Source organism: Pelodiscus sinensis, chromosome 8, assembly GCF_049634645.1.
Source record: "Pelodiscus sinensis isolate JC-2024 chromosome 8, ASM4963464v1, whole genome shotgun sequence".
Classification (NCBI taxonomy): Eukaryota; Metazoa; Chordata; order Testudines; family Trionychidae; genus Pelodiscus; species Pelodiscus sinensis.
In genome coordinates, this window is record NC_134718.1 from 72597534 (window position 1) to 72623106 (window position 25573).

Sequence of the window (25573 nt, forward strand, 5' to 3'; positions counted from 1 at the left end):
GTTAGCCATGGGAATACGTCTGCCTAGGGAGGCTGTGGAGTCTCCATCTGTAACACGACAGGCCTCACCGCCATGGGCGCCACCTACTGGTCACTCAGGGAGTTAGCTCTTTGGTGCAGGAGCACCCCCTTCTGGCTGGGGTCACAGCTGTTGTTACCTATTCTTCTCTACTTCTGTGTTAGGACCCACGTCCCTCCCAGACCACGGTGCACTCCCTCTAGGTACTGCCCTGTCACAGGGCCTCCACACTCTGGGGTCCTCCCCCTCTGGGAATCCCCAGTCCCCTATACCCACCTTGCCTCAGTGACCCACTGCCAGTCGTCATCTAGCCCCTACCTCAGGGGAAAACTGCAGTCTGACATGGCCACTCAGCATTGGCAAGGGGGTGTGGACCTGCTGCCTTGGCCTACCCTCGCTGCCTTCCTGCAGCTCTAGTAGCCTCAGACCTTGCTTCAGGACCTGCAGCCTGGGCGCTTGCCTGGCAGAAGCTTCCCCAGTTCTGCCTGCCTTTCCCCAGCCCCGCCCTAAGTCAGGCAGCCCCCAGCTTCCCTGGCAGCCAGGTCCCTCCTGCTCCACAGCAAGAGTGAGCCTGCCTCCTCCCCTCCAGGAGCCTTTATTTATACTGCCCTCCGCTGGGCCCTAACGGGCTGCTAGCAGCTGCAGCTCCCCCACCGTTCCAGGGCTGGGTTTTTACCCTGAAAGAGCCAGTGCAGGGCAGACGCCCCGTCACGCCACCATTGGAGATTTTTAACAACAGGCTAGACAAATACCTGCCGGGGTGGACAAAAGAGCTCTCGCGGGCAACATCCAGCCCATGGAGAGCCTGCCACTCCCCCACCTCTAGGCCAATCAGTGCCTGGGGGCAGGAGAGAGCACGCAAAGTCTCCTCCCAGCCTGCCCCTGCCCTGCAAGGAGTGGGTGGCACTTAGATGGGGGCAAGGTGGGAGGAGACTTCACACCTGAGGGTGGGGGGAGTGCGCGAAGTCTCCTCCCGCCGCAGGGGCGCGGGCGCCTAGAGGGACAAAGAGGGTCTTTTTGGGAGGGCGGGGACAACGACTTCATGCACCCCCCAACCCCCCAGACCAATCAGGGTCTGTAGAGGGAAGCACAGAAGTGTCCTGGCCCCGCCTCTTGTGCCTGAAGCCCCACCCCTTCCAGGGCAGCCCAAGGCCACTTCAAAAATTTCTGAATTGGCTCCTGGTCCAAAATGATTGCTCACCCCTGGCCTAGATAATACTCGGACCTGCCATGAGTGCAGGGGACTGACCCTATGAGGTCCCTTCCAGTCCTATGATTCTTAGCAGAGCCATAGAATGGCTGTCTGTCCATAGGACGGTTCAGGGCAGGTACCCCAAACCCCATGCCTTGGCTGCCTCAATCATCCGATGGACCGGACCCATGGCAGAAGGGGTCGGGGCCCCCACACTCACCACGGCAGAGGGAACCCATCTCTCGGCCCACTGTTCTCTGCTTCACTGGAGGATGGAGTGGGGGTGGCGCAGGGGTGGGAAGAGGCAGGGCAGAGCCTCGGGGGGGGGGAGGAGTACCCTGGGCCCTATGAGCCCCTAAGGATGGCCTTGATTCTGTGTTCCTGTTTTGGTCACGGGTCGATATGGGTTCTTTTGCCAACATGTGAAGCATCTGGTCCTGACCATTGCAGGAGACAGGACTCCGGACTATGTGGACTTCCAGCCTGATCCAGTCTGGCAATTCTTATGTTCCAGTTTCAAAAGTTGGCATCCTCTAACAAACTGGCAGCTTCAGCCAATTTTCCCTGCCTTTAGCAAACAAGAGTCTCCAGCACACATTCAAAAGGCAAGAGCTCAGCAGTAAACACAGTGACTCACGATCCAGGGACCAGATACACAATAGTAGCAAAGGAAGTAACCGATCTTAAAAGGAATGGCTTCTCAGCTCACTTCGCACCACTCCCTCAGCAGAAATCTCCATGCGCTATCACTGGACTGGAGAGGTCTCCAGAGTCCTGCGCAGATATACATTTTATCTACATCTGTATCTGCAAACAATGACCTGAGGACAGGGCCGTCTCAAGGGGGGGCAGGGCCTGGGGCAATCCCCCCCCCCCCAGCACAGAGCCTGGGGCAAACTCCCCCCCCCCCGCCCCCGCAGGCTCCTTCTCACCTACCACTTCCTCAAACCCTGCCCCTGCTCTGCCCAGCCTCCTTGCCCCTCCCCTGAGCAACATGGCCCAGGAGTTATGGGGGCCTGGTGTGGTGGCTGTCCCCCCTGTACTCACCATGCAGGTGGTGGGAGTGCCAGAGAAGCTGATGCTGAAGCCTGTGCCAGGGTGGTACCTGGGGGCCATGGTACTGAGAGCGACAGCCAGCGCTCAGGGTCCTGGCACTGGGCTGATTGCAATCAATGGGACAGCTGTCCAATTCAATGCCCTTTTCCTTCCCTGGCTTTTTTGCACCCACAGACAGGGGGGTGGGTTGCCTCTGCTAGAAGGGGTACATGTGGATGGCTCCTCCAGGCTGGAGACAGGCACGCTGATCAGCCAGCCACGTGGAGCTGCAGCAGCATGTCCCTCAATTTGCGAGTACTTGACAAGCACTCAGAGTGAAAATCATATTGTCCTCTCAGGGACGTGGCTCCCCCCTAGACAGACCAGGCATTGCCCCTACTGAGGGCTGAGTCCACAGCAAGTCAGGCAAGGCTTACATCCTAAAGGTTCAGTGTCTGCCGCAGCAGTACACACCTTGTTCCACTGTGCAGGGGCGCGTAAGGGAAGAGGTGGCTGTTTTGTTCCAGTTTTAGGAAATGTCCCAAGCAGACAATCCAAGGGAAGGGGGGTGAAGGAATATTTGTTCCCCTAATTACATCTAGAAGAGGTGTCTGTCATGACTATGAGGGACAGGCAGTAGCCTGGGGACTAGGGGGTTAACTTTACCTAGCCAGGTATCTGCTCAGCCAATAGAAATGCAGAGAGGGATTTCAAACTGGGACAAAGGAATTTTGGGGTTTTTCCCTCCTTTGTCTCTGGGCAGTTTCTCTCCAGCTACTGAGGGGGACAGACACTATGTCTCCCTCCAAGAAAAGATTCGTCACTATCTGTGAGTAAGGTAAAGTTTAGATAAATCGGTTAGGTTTATTGTTTTATGGTTTGGGAATGGGAATCTGATGTCTATGCATTTAAAAATGGGTTTTCCTCTCCTTTGTAACTAAGCTCTTGGCCCATGGGGGCGGGGGTCCCCCCATGAGTGTATTAATTGGTGACTTTTCCATCTAGTCATTAGGCTTGTAACAGGAGTATGGTGCTGATAATAAAAGTTCTCTCTCTCTCACTTTTATTAACCTGGTTTTGGTTAAGTTTTGTGTGTCCTGGTTTTACTTTAGGGCTGAGATTTCCCAAGTGATCTCTTCCCTGGTTTCTTATCATTACTTGGGTGGTGGCAGTGGATTTTTATCCCAAAATCTAGGTTTTAAGATTTTGGGGGGAAGTTTTATACCAAAGCCTGGAAAGTTAAGGTTTTGGGGTACTTTTATGGGCCCCCACTTCTGCATTTATCATGCCAGACTAGGGAATAAGCCTTGACAGTGTCTGAAACAGGTCGACAGCGAGATACTTGCAAGATGAAGGGGCAATTAATGGGAAAAAAGGGAGGGTTAAAGCCAGTCTTTTCTGTGCTGGCACAGAAGGATGGAGTGGCCCCCTTGGCCGCGATGGACACTGCAGCTCACAAAGATGCCATCTCAGAGGCACTGACATGCCACCCTGGGAGCCACGCTGACCCACACTGCTGGAGAACACAGGAGTCCAGGTAATGGAGTGCCAATGATTTCATATGACACAAGAGTATTTTCTATTTTCCTCTCCATCGCACTTGTTACGCACCCTGACATTGTGTTCGTCTGACCTCAGAGATCCTCACTGAACTGTCCACAGTAGGGATGTAAGCGACTAATTGACTAGTTGTTTCCCCCTCTATCAGAAAGAGGCAGCAAGGGGGAGAAGAGATGAGGGTGCTGGGGGGAGCTGGCTTAAAAGCTGGTTCCCCCCAGCTCCGGCTCCGTGGGAGGGGGCAGGGCGCAGCAGCGGAGTTCCACCTTTGAAATGTACAAGAGTCCCCATTGGGGCTCTTGTAAATTTCAAAGCAGAATCACTGCATGGAGCCTGGGGCCAGAGAGTCCCCCTCCTGCCCCCGGGATCCACATGAAGTTTCAATCTTTGAAATGTACAAGAGCCCCCGCTGGAGCTCTTGTAGATTTCAAAGAGGAAGCGCGGCATGGAGCATGGGGCCAGTGCCCATTGGCCCTGGGCTCCACATGGCTTTCAGTTTATGAAACGTACAAGAGTACCCGCTTGGGCTCTTGTACATTTCAAAGGCAGAACACCGTGCAACAGCCGGGCGGGTTTTTGCCACATTTCAAAGCGGAAGCACCTCCATCAACTATTCGATTAATCTAATTTTAACATCGCTATTCCACAGTGATGGTCCGGAGCAGACCCAATTAATTTAGATTCCCATAAAGTACTTTAATTCCTTCCAGTGTCCGTTACTTTACATTTATCAACACTGAATTGCATGTGCCATTGTATTGCTCGCTCGCTTAGCTGAGGTCCCTCTGAAGTGCCTCCGTCTCCTCTAGGCTGGACAATTTGATACGCTATCTGCACATTTAGCAAAGCAGCAGGAAATCCAGAAAAGAATGGTTAAGGTTTGTTCTTACCATTCACTTTTACAAGAAAGAGGGAGGCTCTCCTTCCTTTTGTACTGGCCCGGAGACTCAGCAGGAATTTGTTTCTAGCCAAGTATCAATTCTGCACGCGGGATACTTGGAAGAAAACTGAAAATTGTGACTTGCTGCTGGCTACTTTGTATGTGCGTCATCTCCCAGTAACTGCCTCTTCCACAGCACCATCGCGCTTTGTGTTACTCTTCACAGTGTTGTTTTCAAGGTGTAAAACAGCACAGGCTAGAGCTAAGCATAGTAAAAGCTCCTTGAAGAGCTTTAACTAACATATCACAACTTAATCCACCCTGAAATACCCTCCTCTCCTGGACACCGCTCCCCATCTGGACTTTTCCCACCTGCCATTATTCCAGTCCTGGGTGTCTCAAACAGGAAGGGTTGTGTTACAGCTCAGAGACAAATGCTGAGAAAGGCTCAGGTGACACCATCAAATCAAACTAGCCAGGTCATCTGTTGGGCTACCTAGCCCCTAAGGTTCTCTGAGCTTTCTCTTGCCATAAGAAGAAGAAACCAAACACCTGTGCAACTAGGCGGCTGTAGGAAACCAGAAATACTGACAGAGCTCCTGCATCAATTGTGAGGAGAGCACCTCCGCAAAAAATTAGCATTCCCTGACCAGTACAGAGCAGGTTCTGAAAAGAGAAGCTCTTCAAAGAACCGAAGCAAAGTGTAAAAGAGTAAACGGAAACAACAATTTCCATGACCAGGAGAGCTCAAGGCCAGGTATTCAAAAGAACAGCAGTTTCTGAACACATGTACTTTTAACACACTGCACTTCTAAATGACTGTACAAAAGTCTGACTCATAGAAACAGAGCAATCCAGGCTTAACTTCCATTCTCCATTACAGTGATTTTGTTTTTAAATACAAAACACCAGGGAAAAATACGTCCAGAAAGCTCAGCCTTAAATATACACTTATTTTAAAAGTTTTCCAAATGGCCTGTGTATCATTTCCTATAATGTACGTATGATACCTTGGAATACTTGGGAGAAGAAATGTGATCTGTTTTTCCAAACTCTGAGCTGCTCCGTTTTGAAAGGTTAGAACATCTATTACAAATTAGGCAGGAGTGAGGAACTGACGCGAGTGTTGTTGCAAGTACAGATCTGGACTGATTTAGCAGAACTGCGTACAGGAAACAGTGAGAAACATGTCAAGATCTTACAGCGAATGTCACATTTAGTATATTCCTTGTTTCTACTCTGGCTCATATTTTTGCAAAAGCCGGGAATATGAGAAATACCCCACGGCTCCCCTCCCTTCCTAAAGAATGGGCAAGCCCTTTCTTTCTAGTAGCGGCTGCTGGATGTATTTCCCTCCAAATCTAACCAAGGTTATTGGTGGTGCAAAGGGTGACTGGACAGCAGCTCCCTAGTCCCACCAAGCTCGGGGCTTGTTGTCAGTCAGAAGGACACCTAGAAAATGAGGCACTCTCTTCACAGGACTGAATACCTACACAGCTTTCCTACTTCCTTCTAGTCCTGAAAGGTTGGATTCCCACAGTAGCTCAACTCACTGTGCAGAACTATAATTAACCATCAAGTTGAACAGAACATGATCCACCCTCCGATTCTAACTCTTAAATTCTTTTCTCTTGTTTCTCTGCCTTGTGATTTATCTACTGATTCATTACTGGCCTTGCAGCTGAATGCTTTAGTTCAGTGTTTCTTAAACCGTGTTCCGCAGCATACCGGTGTGCCACGAGGCAGTCGGAGGTATACCGGGGAGAACAACAGAATTCAAAATGGCCACCCTTAAAGGGGCAGGTGACCTTTTTATCTTTTTTTTGGCCCAACTTTCCCCTGACCCTTCCCCCCCCCTCAATAACTGTCCCCCTTGCCCTCCCCCCCCTTTTTTTAGGGGGGTGGAGTCAACAAAAAATCCTTGGTGTTCCTCAAAAAAATATTGTTTGGTGTTCCTTGGTCTTAAAAAGTTTAAAAAACACTGCTTTAGTTTAATCCAACTATGTCTGAGTAAAAGACACCATTTCTTGCATGATGCCCAGTATGCAACTGTGCAAAGCCCTGCAGGACACAATTTGTAGGACATGTGGAAGACAAACATGAATTATTCTATAAGACATTCTAAGTCAGTTCAGTAGCAGAAGAGGAAGGCAACATGCTATTTGGAGGATGGGGAAAGAAAATATGTTTGTACCTACTGAATCCTTAAGCCAGGTCTGGGCAAGATGCGACCCGGGGGCCAGATCCAGCCCGCCTAACACTTTGAGCAGGCTCGCGGACTGCATCTGGCTGCTTTCTATTTATACCCTGTTGCCCAAGCCACCGAATTTTCAGGTGGTGGTTCAGGCAACAGATTCTATTTAAATGGCTTCTGGCTCACGGTCGTGGTGCTACCCCAGAAGGGGCTGGAGCCACAAACCTTTTAAATTGCCTGGCAGGCATCCACGTTGCTGTGGCTATGAGGAAATAGTGGGGCCAGAAGCCCTGAGCCCTTTGCTCTATTTTTACTTCAAAGCCTCTGGACCCAAACAAATCTGGAGGGAGGCCAGTCCCCAGACTTCACCCCTTCTGAGATTAGAGCTGGCCCATGACCAGTACCAAAATTCATTGTGGCCCCACCCCCTGCAAAAAAAAAAGTGTGCCCTCTCCTGCCTTAAAGCCTACCCCAAAAAAGTCAAATGAGACATCTTCCTTTCCCCGCTATGCACCTCCTCCCTCCCCTCAGCTGTCCCCTAGACTCAGAAAATCTATTCGTTTACCCAAACAAAAGCTGCCATTCAAAGTTCATCTTCTCTGCTGGTTAATACACAAGCAGCTCATTCAAACTACAGAGATTACCGAAAGTAGTCGGCATATGGAAAACAGCCTCCAAATGTGCTCTGTTACATAAACCCGCTTGGGCCCATGAATGGTACAGGTCAGCAGCCAGATTTAGATGTGTACACACAGCTGGAGAAAGTTAGAGCCAGTGCATAGGACACAGGGCCAGAAAGCAAGAGACCTGGGTTCTGTGCCTGGTTTTTCCACTGAGCCACAAGAAGCTTCACTTCTTTGGGGAAATAAGACACATGGGAAGAACGGTACCCTCCTTCTGTAAAACACTCCAAGACCTACAGCGAAGGGTGCTATGCAAGAGGTAAGCAGCGTTATTTATACGCCCAGCAATCCTGACAATGACCCATTTAAAGCAGCGGCACAAGTTGCCCAAATATTCCCATCTCTGTATTTTGTTACAAGCAGCATCCCAGCAGGCTACTGGTTCTGCAGCTCCCAACCCCCTCTGCATCACTACTTGGAGAAGCTATGCTCGGTTTGTTGGGTAACACTCATTTTATACACTGAAGAGTTCTAGGATTAACTTGCAAGTGCGCTTTTTATCTAAAAGGAAAGGGCTCACTAGGAAAACTTCCTTCATTAGTATATGTGAATAGGTTTCACCTTCCTTTGCTGACTACTCTGTTTTATTAGAGTTCATTCTCTCTCTGGGGGTATGTCTACACTACAGAGTATTGTTGGAAAAACGGCCATTTTTCTGACAAAACTTGAGGAACGTCTGCACTGCAATTGCATTCTTCCGCAAGAAAATCGAAAGAACAGAGGGGTTTTTCCGGCACTGGTAATCCTCATTCTACGAGGAAGAAGCCTTTCGCAAAAAGGCGTGTGTAGACGGGGAAGAGGGAGTTCTTTCAGAAGAAGAGGAAAGAGGAAAAAGCACGGGTGCTCTGGTGGCCATTCCATCCATAGCAATCACAGCTTACATGCGAGAGAGTGTCTATTCAGTGTGGACGCTCTCTTCTGAAAAAACAGATTGCTTTTTCGATGCACTTTTGTGGTGAGGACGTCTCTTTCAGAAGAAGTTTTTTTGGAAGATCTCTTCTGAAAAAAGCTTCTTCTGAAAGAAGCCTGTAGTCTAGATGTAGCCCCAGGCTACTGAAGGTGGAGAAAGCCCAGTGATCTTACTGCAATGGGAGCAAAACACAGGAGGCAGTGAATGGACCAAGCTGCCCTAATCTCTATGATCATTTTGCTGAAGGTGGCATCGATACTGGGTTGGCAACATGACGGATAGGATTCCCTTCACTGAAATCTTTGGCAACACTATGCTCTCGGGGTTCCTAGGCCTCTGACTGCTGGATGCTGGGAATGGACAACAAGAAATGGATCACTTGATGTTCGCTCTGTTCTAGTCATTCCCTTCGAAGCATCTGGCATTGGCCACGGTCGGCAGACAGGATACTGGACTAGATGGACCATTGATCTGACCCACTGTGGTCATTCTTATGTTCTTAACCAAGTATGTATGTGTCCCTACTTAGAACACTGACAGTCCCTTGTGTTTCCAGGCATTTTCTTGGAAGGACCAAATTATATCCTAAAATTCATCCCACTTGCTCAGACACTGCAGTGCAAGATGTGCACCTATCTGAGCAGAATTTGGATCCAATGTAAGGGTGTTAAAATGTGGTTACTTTCCTAATCCAGTAGTCAATAAGGATCGCCATTACAGCGTTCAGTCTGGCTTGCGGGTCCCAGCATAACCTCCCCCGCTGCCGCTCTACATTACAAGCGACAGGTGAGCCGGCGCATGAAGATGCCAGCTGCCCAGCCCTTTGTAATGCAGAGCAACAGCAGGGGAGGTTATGCGGGCTGACCAATGACCCGCAGGAGCAGAGACTGAGCCAGCATCTTCACAAAGGCAGCTGGAGAAAGATACATGTGAACTCCTGCCCCTTTAACCGAAGAATGGAAAATTGGTCCACTGTCAGCATCGCACTTAGTGTCTTCTCCAGAAGATACATTTTCTCCTTGGAGGAGAGGTAAATACATCTCTCACACAAACACCGTAAGGATCTGCACCGTCATCATGCATATCCTAACTACCCACCGCTGTCTAATACTGATCAGCAGAGCCTGCCTGCAACATTCTCTCTTCAAGCCAGGCAACGGGAAGCACAGTCCTGTTCCTTTCTTATACATGTCGAACACAGCAGCCCAATTTCCTACAACTAGCGCTAGCACTCCCTTCTGGGACACCAAAGCTCCAAAAGCCTACAAGGCATGCAGTGCCGCCCCCATCTCCAGACATTCATCTGAACGCATCCCTGGAGAAATTAACACATTCCCCTGGTACTATAGCCACATTATTATAGCCACAAGGTCCAACACTGGCAATATAGGTCTCACTGAAACCTCCTGGTCCTGAGAGAGTCATTTTCCCAGATCCATTATGTTCTGGTCCTTGCAGGGAAAGGAAGAATCTAAGGAAAGACAATTATTTCTAAGGGGCAAACTAGTGGTGGGGCTGCGTTGATCCATTTCAAAGTGCTGCTTTTGATGAGTCAACTGTCCAAATAGGGAGACAATGCACGCCCCATGTGGATACACCATTATGATCACCAAGGGATTAGTAAATACATGCAGTGCCAGCGTCAGTCCAGAAAGCAATAGCACAATCACAAGGCACTTCTCCAGGTCCATCTTCACATGCAAATTAATGTCTGCCACTCCTGGAGCAGAGAACCAGCCATCACCGTCGCTGCACACAGACATGTTCCCAGAGGGTATGTCTACACTAGAAAGTTAGTTCGAACTAACGGACGTTAGTTCGAACTAACTTTCCTATGCGCTACACTAGCGCTTCGCTAGTTCGAATTTGAATCGAACTAGCGGAGCGCTTAGTTCGAACTAGGAAAACCTCATTTTACGAGGACTAACGCCTAGTTCGAACTAGCTAGTTCGAACTAAGGGCTGTGTAGCCCTTTAGTTCGAACTAGTGGGAGGCTAGCCCTCCCCAGGTTTCCCTGGTGGCCACTCTGGCCAACACCAGGGAAACTCTATGCCCCCCTCCCGGCCCCGGACCCCTTAAAGGGGCACGGGCTGGCTACGGTGCCCGTGCCAGGTGCAAGCCTGCCAGCACCCAGCTAGCAGACCCTGCACCTGGCACGGCACAGAGCCAGCCACCCGATGCCCCCCAGCCCACCCCCTCTTGCCGGGACCAGGCTGGCGGCTCCCGGGAGCTTGCCCTGGACCGCAAGAGGCGGGCACCTTCCTGGGCTAGTGCGGACATCGTGGACCTCGTCCACGATCTCCGCACTAGGCACAGGAAAGTGGCCGTCTAGGGCAGGAGAGCTGCCAGCCTGGCCACCCAGGACCAGGTGTGCATGAAAATCAAGGGGGTCCACTGAGACCCCCGACACTGAGCCCTGAGCTTACAATGGCCGTCCTGGGTCAGACCAAAGGTCCATCTAGCCCAGTAGCCTGTCTGCCAACAGCGGCCAACCCTAGGGACCCTGGAGGGGATGGACCGAAGACAATGACCAAGCCATTTGTCTCGTGCCATCCCTCTCCAGCCTTCCACAAACTTTGGGCAGGGACACCACTCCTACCCTCTGGCTAATAGGACTCCATGGACCCAACCTCCATCACTTGATCTCACTTCCCTTTCAACTCTGTTCTAGTTCTAGCCTTCACAGCCTCCTGCAGCAAGGAGTTCCACAGGTTAACTATTTGCTTTGTCAAGAAGAACAACTTTCTCTTACTAGTTTCAAGCCTGCTACCCAGTCCTTTCCTTTGGTGTCCTCTAGTCCTTCTTTATGGGAACTCATGAAGAACTTTTCTGAATGCACCCTCTCCACCCAACCCCTGCTTTTAGAGACCTCTATCCTGTCCCCCCTCCGTCTCCTCTTTTCTAAGATGAACAGTCCCAGTCTCTGTAGCCTCTCTTCATCTGGGACCTGTTCCCAACCCCTGATCATGTTAGTTGCCCTCCCCTCTCCCAGCCTTTCTCTTCCCCTCTCCCACCTCCTTTTCCCAGTCTCCCCCAGTTTTTTTCAATAAAGACAGAGTCAATGTTGGAAGAAACGTTATCTTTATTTTGTACATCAATAAGAAGGGGGGCTAGGGAAGGGCAAGTGGAAGGAGGTGAGGGAGGAATGGGGTACGAGCCCCCGATGGGGAGGACTGGGCTGGCTCTGCGGGCTTCTGGGGGTGGAAGCTCTCCTGCAGCCCCCCAATTACTCCCTCTCCCCAGATGGCAGCCTGCGGCAAGTGCAGCCGGGCTGATGGCCGAGTAGTGTGATGTGCCCAGTGTGGGCACTCAGGGCACTCCAAGCCAGAACTTCTTTGCAAGCGGGGCACCCCTTAGAACTGTGTGTCCGGGGTGGGGGTCGGGACCCTTTAAGCGCAGCCCTCGGCTAGCCTGAGACAGTATCTCCATGCTCTAAGTCCTCCTTTTATGCCCTGCCGGCACTGCTTCCGGCCATCATTAAGCCCTGTTCAGAGTCCACTCAATGTGGACTTACTAGTTCGAACTAGCAAAACGCTAGTTCGAACTAGTTTTTAGTTCTAGATGCGTTAGTTCGAACTAGCTTAGTTCGAATTAACTAATTCGAACTAAGTTAGTTCGAACTAGCGCTGTAGTGTAGACGTACCCAGAGAGAGTTGGAACTTTTACCAGGTAAGCAATCCAGGATGGGTCTTGAGCTTTTTCCTGTCTCTCAAGGCGAAACAGGAATAAAACCACTTCTCTTTTCTTTACCAAGTAGTTTAGAAGCAAAGGAAGAGATTTTTTCCCCCTACTATGCCTCTTCCTAACAGTGCTGGACTTAAGGGCATTCTTGAGTGGGGCAAGATAGGTTTACTAAATTTGGGTTAGAAAAATTACTTGAGAATAATAAATTTATATCTCTACTGATAACCAATGGCCATCACAGGTACTTAGTTTTACTTGAACTCCCAGAAGAAAGATATGCCAACCAGCTACTTTTCCCATAAATTTCAATCCCAATTTTTTGCTCACACATACTGGAACGAATTGTTTTAATAGTTTCTTTATGAAGACTATTGAAGATAAGTCACTTAGAAAATTTCCAATAAGTTTTAAACTGAAAATGTTACCTTACTTTTTTGTTTCATAAAAGTTTTGATCTTCATTATAATATGACCACAAATATGAAATGCACAAGCAGCAAAGTTTTAGATAGTAATATTTCACTTTTCAAGTTAGCAAATACTAATCTGCAAATTAATCAGAATACTCGCTGATCACCCTAATGGGAGTGGAATACCATGTGTGTAGAGGATCAAATCTGATCTCTCTCATTTTAGGCTAATTCCAAAGACTACAATTAATTATGCTAGACCGACTCCAGTAAAACAAGAATCTGGCCCAGTATGTGTGTTTAGTAAAGTTGTTTAATATAGTCTAGTTTATCATTTGGCTAGTACAACGATAGAAAAGGCCACTACCTGGAGACATTTGTTCATAGGACACAGCCAAAGATGAATCACAAACTCTCAGTTCTGCATTGTTTGACTTGACTGTATGGTTTTCTCAACTTAAATGCTGCATTATCAGTAGTATTGTGGGCAAGGAAAATGAAATATTAGCACAAAAGACTTTGCTGCAATATTAAAATTTTAAATGTAGAAAGTCCAGAAGTGAAAAGATTCAGGTTTGAATTGCAATATTAACTCATCCACTTTACACAGACTGGAAATAAAATTACATTCGTATCAATTTTAACTTAGCTACCTTAACAATGCAAGCTTGAGGCAGAGCAGTTAAAAACTGAAGAGTTCAGGTTCCCAAAGCGATGTTATTTTGCCCAGGTTACATATCCTGTATGTTTTCCACTTCACATTTAAAAAGATGAGCATTACAGCCTGTGGAGTTAATGCTTGGACTCGAAAACATAAAAAAGTTCACTCCCTCTTTGATGTTACAAAGCCTCTATTTCAGCCTTTTAACTTTTTCAAAATAGAAAAACGCATTTCCAGAATTATAAATACAGCAACTGTCAAAAACTCAAGTAGAAAGAGATGTATGTAATTTTGAACCAAGCTGATTCCCCACCTCCTCCAAACTTCTTCCATACTGAGACACTGTTTGCCACATGTTAGCCTAGAGAATTTTTAAGACCAAATTATGGAACACCAAAAATAGGGACTTCATTAATATCCTTTATTTGGCAGTACAACCACATCAGAAGCGATGTGGGGAGGAGGAACGCGGGAATGAAATTCATGAGCTTTACAGTCAGATTTAAAGAGATGTCAACTGAAAAGTTAAAAAAAAGTTTCTTGAGTATAAAGGAGCAATGTCTTCTACCCACGTGCACGTTAGCGCCGCCTGTGTTCATTCAATTCTATTTAGCTCCTGCATGATACAAATGCTCAGAGAAAGACAAGATTCCCAAATTCTCCACTAGGCCAACCAGAGCCAGAAGCAGACACAAAAGCAGCGCACTTAACCCACCTGTAAGGAGGAGGGGCTGGTTAAGGAAGTGCCTCAATATTACTCAGTAACCTCTTAAGGTGTTAAGAAGTTTTAACTGGCCCCAAAGGGAGTCCTGTCCTGTCCAGTCCTCCAGGGCCTGAAGAACTGGCTGTCGTGGGTAACTGGAGAATGGCAAAATTAAGGCAGAATTGGGAGGTCAACTGAAAGGAACGTCAGGGTTTTGTAAATGATATGGAGAAACATGCCTCCCTCTCCGCCCCATGGAGGGAGAGGATAAGAAGCAAGGAACCTAGAAAAGCAGAGAATAGCCTCCGCAGAAGTGTTATGACTGTTCTTGGAGGCGGGCAAGGTGCATTTTCCACCCTAAACCACCTTCCACTCCTCAATAAAGCAGATATTTTAGACTGTCTGCACAAGAGTTACCAAGGACACAGATACTCTCTTTCTTCCAAAGCCTATTATCTCTGCTACCCTCCTTCTAATCTCCTTCAGCCGGACCTGGGTCGCAACATCACCCCTGCACACCCATAACCCTGGCGTCCCCTTCCCCGCCCCGCTTTGCTGCTTCTATCTGATAGAGGCAGCATGGGGAGGGGAGGAGCGACTAGTCGACTCGACTATCTGATAAGCTTTTGCCTCTCAGACAGACTAGTCCTTGACATCCTTAGCGGGAATCACCTTGAAATCCCTTCCCTCTATTTGGGTGACTAACCCAACCCACGAATAGATCATCACAGGCATTTTAAATGAAGCCTACAGGGGAAGTAGTTCCATTTGTGCTCAGTACGTCTGGCTCAGTCACACGGGTCACAGGAACACCCCAGAAGCATCACGCTGTTTTCTACTGATACTGTATTACCGTTGTCGGTCCCCTTTTTATTCTCTAGGGTAAAGCGGGTTGGAAAAGGATTTTGCACAAATCTCTCTCTTCTTAAAACGAAGGCTGGTCTCCAGAGAAAAGAACATGGAGTCGAGCGAGCTGAGTCCTAGTCTCAGTTTCACAGCAGACTAACTGGGGCCAAGTCACTGCTTTCCTATTTCTCAGTTAGCAGAATGGGGATAGCTGTGTGTCTGCCTGGGAGTCTGATTGTCCGAGAACAACTCCTAAACAATAAAAGGCAGGACCACATGCAGCTTCCTTTTATCCTAACTTAAAGCAAGGCCAGGGCTAGGGTTGTAATACTGTAGTTGGTTAACCGAGTAACCAATATGCAAAAGTTTACAGGTTAACGCTATAGACTACACGCATTTCTCTCCCCCACCCTTGCCAGTAAATTGTTTAGCAGCCCAGCCAGCAGCCTGGTTTAGGCCGGGTCTGGGATCTACCCCCTGCTGCTGGTCTGCATTTAAAGTGTATTAGGAGCCAGGCAGGCAGCCCAGCTCAGTTCGGGCTCATGCCAGGTCCAGGAGCTCAGACCTCCCACTTAGACAGGGGCTGCTGCCTCTGATACAGTGTCTGCCAACCCCGCCTTCGAGCACCATAGAGTAGTCGACTAACCGATAAAAATTCATGAGGTTACTCAACCATTCAATTAACCGATATTCAACATCCCTAGTCAGGGCTTGGTTGTGCCAGGACAATGGGATGTGCCTGGAATTCGATTGTTTCCCATAAAATGGAAAGGGAGGGGTCTGGTAGCAGGGAGATATACTGTGGAATGACCATGGAGGGCAGCAAGCATTCCAGTGGGAAGCCGCAAGCCAGCAGCAGCCCACACCCCGCCTTAACTAGGGAAGCAGCTGCCAACTGCTGCGTGGCCACCCGTGGCTGCCCCCCTTCTTAGGCCAGGCCTGGGGAGCACTGCCAGGCTTGGGCAGTGGCCTCTCTCCCTCCAGCCCCGGGGAGTGCTGGCAGGTAGCCTCTGCATCACCCTGTACCCTGGACAAAGCTGGTGGCAAAGGTGCATCACCCTCCCCGCCCCCAAGACAGGAACAAGCCAGAGGCCAGGGTGCATGCCCCCCTCAGACCTGCGGAGAAGCCAGTAGCCAAGGTGCACAGCCCCACACCCGCTCCAGGCTGGGCCTGACCCAGGCAATGCTGGGTAAGTCTTCTAGTTACTTGCATATCTCAGAGGTGGAAGCAGCTGAATTCATTACAGCTTGTAAAGCACTTCAAAATCTTCATATACCCGGCACTACAAATGTACTATTATGTATTCTTATGCTGAATTAGACATATTAACAAATTGGTATGTAGTTGCATGTAAATGTTATGACTTCCAGTAATTCTGGGTAAAGGCGGTAACTTTCCTTGCTGTTAGATTTGGCCACTCACCAATTCGAACATGCCAACCTTTCAAGCCTGGGGTTTATCGGCTTCCCTTCGCCATGGAAAACCTGACATTGGTAGAAAGTCATCCCCGTCATTAGGACAAAGAATAACCCTAAGGAACTAAGCAAACTTCAGAGAGTTTGAGAACTGAATCCAATTGCCTGTGTTTTCTCTGTGTTCTAGGACAGTGGGAAAACCAGGACGAGGACTGAACAAGCAAAGGGGCCTGAGGCCTCGTCTACTGACAGACTTTGGTCAATGCAAGTTACGCCAGCCTACAGCTGCCGAAATTCATCACTTGTATGCGTGCACACTTGGTTGCATGCATCAGTGCGATACCTCCCCATAGTGCAGCACAACAACCCCTGTGAGGATGTATCTCAGTGTGCCATGTAAAATCCCATTTAAAATGTTAACTGGTTAAAGTGTGTGTGAGAGAGTGTGTGAGTGAGTGAGTGAGTGAGAGAATAAATAAAAAACTGGTTAACCATGTCACGGGCTGGGAGCTGCTCCAGCCAGGCTGGGCTTGCCCGCCACACCATATTGCAGGGCTACTCCAGCTGGGCAGGACTCGCCCCTCAACTGTGGCCTGGGCGCCGGTGAACCGGTTGCCCCAGTAAGCATGCCAGAAAGGCGACTACTCACCGTGTAACCAGGTAACCCTTTACATCCCTACTCCTGGGAAGTGTTCGCAATGTGTTGTGGGATAGCTCTCACTCACACTGGGACCTCCAGGAGGTAAGGATCAATTTCCCAGAATTCAACGGTCTTCCTCCCATAATGTAATCCATATGCTGTAATCCCCCCACCCTTGTTTTTATCCCGGATCTCTCAAACTCATGCAATACTGTTCAGTGACAGAAGCATGGAGCCCGCACAGCTCAGCACTACTCTGATGAAAGCTGCAAAAACCAGATGTGTAATTTGCCAGTATCATCAGCTGCCACGGGACGGATTTTTTTCAGGCCGCTTTGCTGAGGGACATAGCCAAAACCAATTCAAGGTTGCTGGTGGCATTCGCAAAGCAGCTGCGGATGGAGAAGTGCTGTTTCTAGGCCCGAGAAGCAAGCACTGACTGGGGGAGATGTGTCATAATGCAGGTCTGGGATGCCGAGCAGTCGCTGCAGAACTTTAGGATGCAAAAGGGCCTCATTCCTGGATGTGTGCGCCAGGCTGGCCCTAGCTCTGCAGACACATGGATACCGGAATGAGAGCTGTACAGAGTGACAATCACACTCAGGAAGCATGCAGGGCTGGATTGCTACCAGTTAGCCACAAATAACGCACAGCAGGCCTCTGCCATTGTGGCCTACCACACAGGACTGACTCAACCTGCAGGACACAGCGGATGGATCTACTCTCGCCAGCAGAAAATTAGTTGGGAAGAGCAAATAGGACAAAGGCACAATGTTGCCAAAAAAGCAGGGTGCGATACCCAATAGAGCACGGAGGAACAAGGGAGGGGAGGGACAAGCAGCAGCGCCAGCCCTGGGCAGGAAGGCAGGCTGGGGAGAGTGGCTTGCATCGGGTGGCAGAGGGTGTTGTGCTGGTTCTGTGCACAAAGGACAGGGGGGTCTCAGGCCAGCCCCGCGTGGGCAGCGGACAGGAAAGAGAAGGGCCCTCAAGACAGGAGTGCAAGGACAAGAGGCAGGGAGGGTCTCAGGATGTAGATGTCTCAGGAGAGCCCCGTGCAGTGTCCTGGTTTCCCTACAGGAAAATCAGGTCCCCCTAGCTTTTGATGACACGCAGACCCCTATTTCAGCCCCGTCCAAGTTGCCCTTTATTCCCCACCGGAAGTCAAATTTCTCTTTACAGCAAGCAGAATGGCTTTAAGCAGTGCCTTTTTTTTTTTTTTTTTTTTTTTAAACAAAAAAAGGTGCTGGTACTAGGGTTGCCAGATGGTTTAAAAAAAAAAAAAAAGACAAAAATTTGATAATTTCTTGAGAAAAAAAAAAGCAGCACTGGGGAGTAACCAAGGAGACCTGGGAGAGGGGGATTTGGGAGGTCAGGGCCGAAATGCGGTCACGGCCCCTTTAATTGCCACCTGTCCTGAGCGGGCGCCAAGCCGGGCCCAAGAAAAGCAGAAAAACTTCCTTAATTAGAAAATACTGGCACGGTGCAAATGTGCCCAGGGTTAGCTGGGGGCTGTGCTGGGGGAAAGCGGTGTGGCGCGAGTGCTCCCCCAAAAAGGTGCCGGTATGCTGTCCCGGTACGTACTGTCACAAAAAAAAGCATTGGCTTTAAGTGACGTTAGCCCTCAATCTTGGTGGACGGTGTTACCTCTGCAAGCCCTATAGCGGTTACCAGCCCAGACTGGATTGGAAGGGCTAAGCTGGAGGTGAAAAGCTCCCTCTTTCATTACCAAATTCCTTGACCTGTACTGATTCCAAATAGCAAACACTGAAATTACATGTCATTACACCACCTGGGAATAGCAGGAGGGGCAGATGAGTCCTTAGAAACAAAGACCATGGGTTTATGCAAATACATCAAACAGCGAAGGAGTGAACCCAAAGAAGAGTGGACTCCAGAGATTTTAAAGGTGCAATATAATTCTTTGTATCTCCAGCACAGCTAAGAGAGACCAGAGTTCCTTATTCCACAGGCACATGCCACCATAAAAACCCCAAACAAACCAGTCCCAGTGTTCTAAACTGAGGCAAGAGACTTTTCGTCTCCGCTTAAACACTCACCGTCCCATCCAAACCGTGACTCGATGCAAGAGACAAGCAGGATTTCACAAGAGCTACGCCACTTAGGCTTCGTCTTCATGTACCAGGTTAAAGCTGGGAGAGAACCCTCCTGGATGAGGGGCATGGCTCTCGGCGCACGTGCCAAAGGGTACCAGCAAGAGAAACAAAACACCCGAGCTGTGGGTGCTCTGCTCATCAGCTCAGCAGCATCTGAATCTCTTAGTGGCTGCCCAAGTGCTCAGTTTACGCTGGACTACATGTTGGGAAAGAACCATTCACCTGCCCTGGCGCATTTTTTTCCCCATGTCTGGAGGGTGTGAATCACAAAGGGTAGAGCCCTGCAAATCCATGGATATCTGCAACCTGCAGATATGGATGCAGACATCCGCGGCTCATGTTTGCAGATGTGGATACAGATTTTATATCTAGACCCTGCAAAGTTGCAGATACCCGCTTTACATCTGTGGAGATGCCTGCAGAATCTGAGACTCGCTTTAGCAGCTATAGACGTGGATACACATTTTGTGTTTGTGTAGGGCTCTAACAACAGGTTCCTGGTCTCTGACTAGGGCTCCTAAGTTCTATGGGAATAAAAAACAACAACAATTTGTTGCTTTTTGTTATAGCTCAGCAGATCTCGCCAAGATATAGGCACCTTTCCTTAACCCCTCCATCTCACTCACCTGCAAAACATTCCAGCAGAAAAGAACCAAACTCTCTATTAAGGAGAATGAGAGGACGTGGCTATCCACACGATGAGCATTTTAGGTCGACTGATGAAATCCTACATACCAAAGCTCACATTAAAAATAGTTTGAGGGAAGGAATGAAAAACGTAAGTTAGACAAACAAAACAATCAGAAGACTCAAGCAGGCAGTGATGACTCGTTTGGAAGAGGAAGTGCAGATCACATCAGTGTTCTTGCAAGCAACCTTGTTTTGCTAACACATTTCTCGTTAACTCTTTTGTGGCTCATGCTAACCTCTGACCCTTGCTGTTGCTACGAACATCTGCCCCCACCTTCCAAAGAAAGCATGAGCAACCTCACATGCACAATGACGCACCTAAAGCAATAAACCCTAATCCCCAGAGGAGATTCCATGCAACTGATCTTGGTCACAGAAAAAGGGATCAAACGTTCTAAAACAAACAGGCACTAGGCAAGTTAGGAACCATCCCACAACCATCTCCAAAGTCTGAAGCAATTCTTAAAAAGAATAATTACTGTCAAGAGAAAGAGGCTAGAAGAGAGCCAGAACGTATAAAAGGTAGCTAGTGTAGCTTGTGTTTTATGGATACTTTTAAAATGACACACTGCTTATTGATCGGTGTTATAATCATATGGTAACTCCATCCATAACCACTCCTCACTTAAAAGACAGAGAAAAACAGTAGGATTTAGAAAGGCAAGAAAACAGACCTACCGTATTTTCCGGCGTATAAGACTACTTTTGATGCTAAAAAACATCCCCCAAAAATCGGGGGTCATCTTATACGCCAGGGCTTTTCTCGCCCCGGAGGACACACACTGCGGGACCTCGCGGTCCCGCCGCCCATGTACTCCGGGGCGAGAAAAGCTGCTCTGCGTCTCCCTGGTCTGCAGACCAGGAAGACGCGGAGCAAAGCCGCGGAGGGGCTCCGGCAGCGGGGCAGCCCAGGTGCGCCTGGCCTGCCCCGCTGCCGGCATCCTCAGAGGCTTTGCTCCCGGTGTCCCTGGTCTGCTGGAGACGGTCCCCAGCAGACCAGAGGCACCGGGAGCAAAGCCGAAGCAAAGCCTCAGAAGCCAGAGCAAAGCCTCAGAAGCGTGGCACCCCGCCACCGCTTCGGCTTTGCTCCCGGTGCCTCTGGTCTGCTGGGGACCGTCTCCAGCAGACCAGGGACATCGGGAGCAAAGCCTCTGAGGACGCCCCCTTTAAAAGGCCAACTGGCAGCGCCCCAGCGCCCCTCTGCCTCCCCGGCTTTGCTCCCGGTGTCTCTGGTCTGCTGGAGACGGTCCCCAGCAGACCAGGGACACCGGGAGCAAAGCCGGGGAGGCAGAGGGGCGCTGGGGCGCTGCCGGTTGGCCTCTTAAGGGGGGGTAGTCTTATAAGGCGAGTATAAGACGAAAACCTATCTTTTAACTAGAAAATTAGGGGGTCGTCTTATACACCCAGTCGCCTTATACGCCGGAAAATACGGTAGCATCTCTGGCTGATAGACTGGGGGAGGACAAGGCCTGACCAAAGGGCCTGAGAGCTCACAGGCCCAGACATTCAAATCAGCACAGCTCTCGTAGTAACGAGCTGTCAAGGCTGATTCCCCACTCTGGCACGATGAATGCAGAAGTGGGGGCCCACAAAAGTGCCCCAAAACTGTCTCTCCAGGCTTTGGTATAAAACTTCCCCCCAAAATCCTAAAAACCTAGATTTTGGGGATAAAAATCCACTGAACCCACAAACAGGGGTGGACACTTGAAACCAGCCCCCGGGACCCCCAAGCTCTTTTCCCCAAAGAGCTTGCAGAAGAAAAGAGACAATGCAAACTGCAGTCAGTGGCTGCTATCCCTTAGCCAGAGACATGCAGATCCCACAGACAGATTGTCCAGGACACACAACTGAACCAATACCAGGTTCATAAAAAAGAGAGAACTTTGACCATCACAATACCCCTGTTACAAGCAGAGTTGGATTGGCTAGATGGTAGGAACCACCAACTCATGGGGAATTTTTCCATGGGAACAAAACTTAGATACAAAAGAAAAGAAAACCCATTTCTAAATGCACAGAAATCAGAGTCCCATTGCCAAGCCATAAAACAATAAAGCCTAACCGATTTATCTAGACTTTGCCCTACTTACAAATGGTAAAGAGTTTTTTCTTGGAGAGGGACATGTTGTCTGTCCCACTCAGTATCTGGAGAGTCAACTGCCCAGAGACAAAGGAGGGAAAACCCCAAAATTCTTTTATCCCAGTTTGAAATTCCTACCTGCATTTCTATTGGCTGACTGCTCCCTGGCTAGGAACAGTTAATCCCTTAGTCCCCAGGCTGCTGGCCATCCCTCATGACAATGACATGAGCAAATATATAACACTAGCTAGCATTTAGCACCTCCCGGAGAAAAAAAGGAACCAATCAAAAGCAACCCAGTATACATCCATCAGGATCCACTGGAGAGTCAACACGACTTTCAGGGTTGGCCAGATCAGGCTGCGGTTGATGGATACAAAGGGAACTGCATGGATATGCAACCTCTGGTGAGCTTCTCATCAGACCACTGGTGAGTGGCACAGTCTGAGGCAGACCAGGGTCAAACACTCCAGGAAGTGGGAGGATACCATTATCTGCACTTAGGGTTGCCAGATGGTTTCAACAAAAATACTGGACACACTTGACATGACATCACAATCGACATTCCAGCTGATTGAGAAAATACTGGACAGTTCTAGTGACTCAATTATACTGTCTCAATTTGTTTCCCAAACAGAAAGCTCAAATACTGGACTGTTTGGTTCAAAACTGGACACCTGGCAACCCTAGCTGCACTATATTTTGTGAGCATCAAGCAGAAAGTGTGTGTGTGGGGGGGGGGAGAAGGGTCGGTGTCATTGAATCCTTCCTTAGAAGCTCAACAATAAAACCTCTTGCCCTACACCAGCCATTACTACTGTGCGTTCTGAGGATTAAAAAAGCCCAAAGAGGCATTTTGCTACTGCCCCTCGCTGCATACCCCCAGGGAGTGAAAGAGCCACACATACCTGTGTGCATGACTTCTTGGTTTCCAGTAAAAAGCTGATATTAGCTGAGAGTTGCCAAGAAATGATTTTTTTCAAGTGCACATATTGCACGTATCAGTACAACTGTAACTAGAAGACTTACCCAGCATTGCCTGGGTCCGGCCCAGGGGCAGGGAGGGGGTGTGCTGGCCTCACACCAGGACTCCCAGGTCCCCATCCAGAAGGGGGAAGGGAAGTAGGCAGCCCGCTGATGCTGGAGGTAGGAGGGGTCAGGCTGTGGCTCCTGTGGCAGAGGCCAGGACTGTGCTGCCTGGCCACAGCAGTGGGCCACGGCAGAGGGACTGGCGGAGCTCCCCTCCCCCATGGTCTGGTGCTGGGGCTAGGGGTTTGGAGCAGGGGAGCCACTTACCTGAGCCAGGCAAGAGGGCAAGCCCCGTCCCCAGCTGGCCACTCCCTTGGTGGTGCAGCTACTCCTAGTGGTTACTTTACAGTTTAGCTGTCCCCTGCCCTCGCTGCCCCCAGTGGTGACCGAGTATAGCGTCCCTTCTCTTCCTGCCCCTCCCTTCCATGTTCTGGAAAACAGCTGAATTTCAGGCATATCCCATTTTCCTGGAACAATCAAACGGCTGACTAGGGATGTTAAATTTAGATTAATCGGCTAATTGACTAGTCGATGCAATGTCCATCGACTATTTGGTTAGTCAATAAGGGCGCCTCAGCCTTTGAAGTGTAGCAATTGCCCCAGGGCTGTTGCTACACTTCAAATGCAAAAGCGCTGCAGGGAGCACGGGGCCAGCGGAGGACTAAAGCAGTCCCTGTTGGCCCTGTGCACCCCATGGCGTTTCGAAGCAGCAGAGCTGCATAGAGCCCAGGGTCAGTGGAGGAGTCCCCAGCTGGCCACGGGCTCCACGCGGTGCTGCCACTTTGAATGGCCACGTGCAGCCTGGGGACTCAGCTGACCCTGGGCTGCACGTGGCGTTTCAAAGCAGCAGACCACAGGCTCCATGCGGTGCAGACACTTTGAAGCATCCCCTTTCTTGCTTCAGAGCCAGCAAATTCACTGCAAGTGAAACCTCTTCCAATAAAGTTATCCAGCAGCATGACAATATCTAAATTCAGTTATTAAAGTCATTGGCATGGGTTGGGCTCCTGGGAAAACACTGCTAAAACTCAATGCCACTGTTTATCAGATGGTGTATCAGAGCTGACCCCGTGCTCCATGCGGTGCTGCCCCTTTGAAACGCCGCAGCAACGTTTTAGAGGGGTAGTGCCGCACACAGTCCAGGATCAGCTATGCGGTGCTGACCCTTTGAAACATTGCCATAGCATTTCAAAGAGGCAGCACCGCATGGAGCTTGGGGGTTAGCTCGGGACTCCCTAGCTGACCCCAGGATCCCTGCGGCATTTCCGTGGAACCCGGAATCAGCCAGGGAGTCCCCAGCTAACCATGGGCTCCGTGAGGCATTTCAAAGCAGCAGCGCCGCACGGAGGCCAAGCTCAGCGGGGGACTCTGAGTCCCTGCTGACCCCAGGCTCCATGCGGGCGCTTCCACTTTGAAAAGCACAAGAGCCCCCACTGGGGTTCTTGTACATTTCAATGGAGGAATGCGAAAGTGCCTACTGAATAGTCGAGTACTCGATGGAAATGCCATCGACTACTCGACTAGTAAATTAATCGTTATTTAACATCTTTAGTGTGTATCAGATTGTCTCCATCTATAAATAGCTCTTTGGCTGGCATAGGGAGCAATAGCGAACCCATACTATAGACTAAACCGTGTCCATTGTAGGTCTAAGCGAGGATCAGCTATTCGCTTCGCCCCCGCTCTTGCTGCCTCTAGGAGAGGCAGCATGGTGGGAGTGGAAACAGGAGCTGGTGCTGGGGGGGGAGTGGAGGGGGAGGGAGCTAAGGGAAGCTGTTGTGAAGCAGCTTCTGCCTGTGGCAGGCTGAGGCACACTGCAGGCAGGTGCTGCTCTGGCAGCAGTCCCTGTTCGCAGCAGGCAGGGCTGGTCACCGTGAACAGGGGCTACTGGACTCAGTGAGAGCTGGGACCGAGCAGTCCCAGCTCACGCTGGTCTGGACTCTGCACTTCTGCATTTAAAATGCGGTAAGAGCCACCAGGCTCTGCACGTTTAAAATGCAGAGTTGTTGCATGGGTGGCTCCCGGAGCCAGCACGAGCCGGGACTGCTCAGTGCCAGCTCAAGCAAGCTCCTGGAGCTACCCCCTCTGCGGCTCTGCCTAGCGGTCCTTATCGACTAGTCACATAGTCTATACAAACTGTATCGACTACACGATTAGTTAGAGAACCGCAATGTAACATCCTTAGTCCATTGTCACGGGTATATATGCATAGTGGCTCAGGGGTTGTCTACCAACAACTATTCCTGTACTTCGTTCAACAATAAACCTGTCTCGGGTGCTTTAATATCTTATTTGAGTCTGTGGTCTTTGGGGGCTCCTGTGAAGTCCACTATCTGCACACAGCTGGCATGATATACGGAGGGAGACTACGAAAATGCACGCTGCCGAACGTTTATCATCACTGACGGAGCAGGAGACCTGTCAGCATGCCACACCAGTGAATCTTGAATTTACTACATTGCTGTCTTGACCTACTATATCACGATTGTTAATAACTGGCATCCACTATGTCTGGACAGCAAGGTGGTAGAACATTAACTGTCCTGAATTCGGTTATGGATGGGTTTGCTCAAAGAAATCACCTCCATACAAAGAGTGCTGTGAGGAACCTGATTATTTCAACAGTGGGTGAGAAACCTTACTCGTAAGAGTTATACTGAGGCAGTTACCTAAAAACATAAGTTAAGACAGCTCAGAAAAAGCATTTATGGATGATAGAGCATATTAAAAGGACCCGTCTCCCAACTGCATTCCACCTTATCTGGAAGAATGAAACACGACTGTAAAAATTGCTTTACTCTGCTAGAAATGATCCTTAGCTGGGAATGTTTA

General features: G+C 49.5%; 1 protein-coding gene and 1 long non-coding RNA gene across 4 annotated transcripts in view; one reads left to right on the plus strand and one right to left on the minus strand.

Moving 5' to 3' along the window:
* The window catches only part of WBP1L (WW domain binding protein 1 like), a 96506-nt gene that overhangs the window by 47836 nt on the left and 23097 nt on the right, over window positions 1-25573 (minus strand). The gene's annotated exons all lie outside the window — the stretch shown is intronic.
* LOC106731843 (uncharacterized) lies at window positions 2996-16504 on the plus strand. Of its 2 annotated transcripts, none has more exons than XR_001368089.2 (3): window positions 2996-3083; window positions 3658-3782; window positions 16376-16504. It is a non-coding gene; the product is annotated as an uncharacterized LOC106731843 (long non-coding RNA). The 2 variants fall into 2 exon arrangements; XR_001368088.3 differs by having other exon boundaries at window positions 3007-3074.